The sequence below is a fragment of the Aplysia californica genome, unplaced genomic scaffold (assembly GCF_000002075.1).
Source record: "Aplysia californica isolate F4 #8 unplaced genomic scaffold, AplCal3.0 scaffold01259, whole genome shotgun sequence".
Taxonomy (NCBI): Eukaryota; Metazoa; Mollusca; class Gastropoda; order Aplysiida; family Aplysiidae; genus Aplysia; species Aplysia californica.
In genome coordinates this window covers 93,803-96,400 of record NW_004798529.1, presented here as the reverse complement: position 1 = coordinate 96,400, position 2,598 = coordinate 93,803, and positions in this window count along the sequence as shown.

The window sequence follows — 2,598 nt, the reverse complement described above, 5'->3', positions numbered from 1 at the left end:
TTCCCCCTCATCCTTACAATCGTTATTGTTTCCTCTACTCCTTTTGTATTCTTGTCACTCTCTTGTGATCCGCTATTTCCGGGGTGCCTTGATGATCGAAGCAGACTTTGTGCTGTTGGGGCTAGAAAGGTGACCAGAGTAAGTCTGATTCCCCGTTTGGACTTCTCTGTTGACATCCACCCCTTAGCGCTCATATGACCTTATTATGCAGTTGCGAGCGCCGTAAAACCTTACTGAAACTAAACTAAGAAGTCGGGTCCCCTGCATGCGAAGCCTCTTGACTTTTGTATGGCTTGATGTATGGCTTTATTGTCATAAATACATTTCCTATAGATGTTGTACTTTCATTAGTTTTAGTAAGAGTTTTACGGCACTTGCAACACAATAAGGTCATAAAAGTGCCTGAGATTAGAGGTATTACAAGAGAGTAACAAACACAAAAAGAAGGAGAGGTCAGGACGATAGATGTGAAAGGAAAGGGAGAGCAAACCACACCAGAGCACCCGGCAACCACCCACGGTGTACTGTCTGTGTCAGAATTACTCCCTCCTCCCTTCCTCACTTCCTCCCAAGCACCGGAACTATCCGATACAGAGGTCGCCTGGTGAAGAACCATTAATCTTTCCTCACAAGAAAGTTCCTGCATAGATCTGGAACATGCCTCGATCCAATGGCGTTTTTATTGTCCCTTGCCTTCTCAGCATTCCTCTTCTGCTGTCTTGATACAAGGATTTTGTATTCTCTGCTTGATTAAGCTGATGAACGCGCCAACGCGCACGCTGCCTCATGCATTTTTATGGGAAATCCCCGTTATCTTAATCAGCAGTTCTTTATTGTCAGCCTCTTGTAGAATCTACAATTCGCCAGTAGTTAGATAGGGTCACTGGAAGGTCCTATTTCTTTTCTTTCCCATCGTGTTGTTATCTATACTGACGTCCGTGGTGTAGAAGTTAGGTTCTTAGCAACTGCTTGCAGAAGACAAGAGTTCGAATCTCGATTGGAGACATTAATTTTATCTGGTATCTGGGCATGTTTAGTCGAGTGTTGTGTCCCTCTCCGCCTGCATTTCCGTGGCAAACATGGTCCAAACAACTCGCCTCTTCTTAGATGATCTACGTTGTGTTGATGAGGATGTAAAAGAACTGACAATTTACAACTGCATAAGTTACTATTTCTGTCTTACTTTTCCCGTGCACTTGTAGTGTCCACAATTGTCTCAGTGTCTTCCTCTTTACACCAGGGGTTTCGAACTCAAACCACTTGGGGCCCGCTGGAGATAACGTCTTGCTGAGCTTGGGTGGCAACAAGTATGCCATACGCAAAAAATAAACGTTTTAAAATGCTCAGAAATTCTTTTTAAAATATCAACTTTTGAAAATTGTTTAAACTTGTCTGTAAACACCTTTGAAAACCTTCAAGAGCCTGAACTATGGTAGCCCATAAGTGATAAAATATATAAAAACCCAGGGGAACAATTCAGCAAAACTATGCCTGTGAGAAAAAAGGCGAATCACTCTAGCACAAAATGTTGACACCAAGGCGGCTCTCGTGGCCTAGAGGTTAACGTGTTCGCCTTTCATTCAAAAGGTCTCGGGGGGTTCGAATCTTGAAAGCAGCGGACATTTTTTTGCTCTAAAATGTTCTCCTTTCCCCTCCTTTCCTGCTGTCTAGCTATGTTCTGTCGTCTGCTTTCCTCTCCACTTTCTACCCCCACTCCCTCACCTCCTATGCCCCCTCCTCTAGGTCCCTGGCTCTTTCTGCAGCATTTCTACTGCTTCCCATTTGCTCCTTTGCACTGCTGTCTTTCAGCCACATCCCTGATCTTATGGTAGGTAAAATCCACACCTAGCCTTCTCGGACAAGGGCGAAAAATCCCGGGGGTCCTGTTGTAAGTTGCACACGTTAAAGATCCCTTTGTGGTCCAGAATCGATAAATGTAGGTTTCGGCCGCCTCCCGGAAAAATTCAAAATTTCCTATCAACTGAAAATTACGTTTGATGTGTCCCTGCGCTCACACGAACTTACGCAGTTGCAAGCACCGTAAAACACCTACCAAAAAAAGTTTTAAAAAGAAGTTGATGCCAAGAAGTGGCGCAAAATATCGTCCTGTAGGGCCTCGATTAGACCTCGGGCCGCGAGTCTGAGAATCCTGGTTCTACACTAACAAACCGTGCAGGACATCATCAAAATCTACTTGACCTTTTCAAAGCCACTTCTTTGACCTTCTGAGAGTCCATTAAACGTTTTTATAAATTCTGTCCTGACAACATTTGTTAAACTGTTTTGTTTTTTTTCTTTGATGAGCTCTTACGGGGAAATTTTAATTTGAACAAACCTCTCAAATATTTGATAAATAATCGTTAGCCTCGTTTATAGAGAGTCCTTTTATTTTTGAGTTTCCTGCCGTGTCGATAAAGAGGAAGTTCTCTGTCAATATTTGGGTCATACTTTCCAGTCCGAATCATACAATCATACTGTTTGTCTTTTGTCGACAAGATTAATGGTAATATTCTAGACGAATAGTTTCTCTCTCTCTCTCTCTCTCTATCTATCTATCTATCTATCTATCTATCTATCTATCTATCTATCTATCTATCT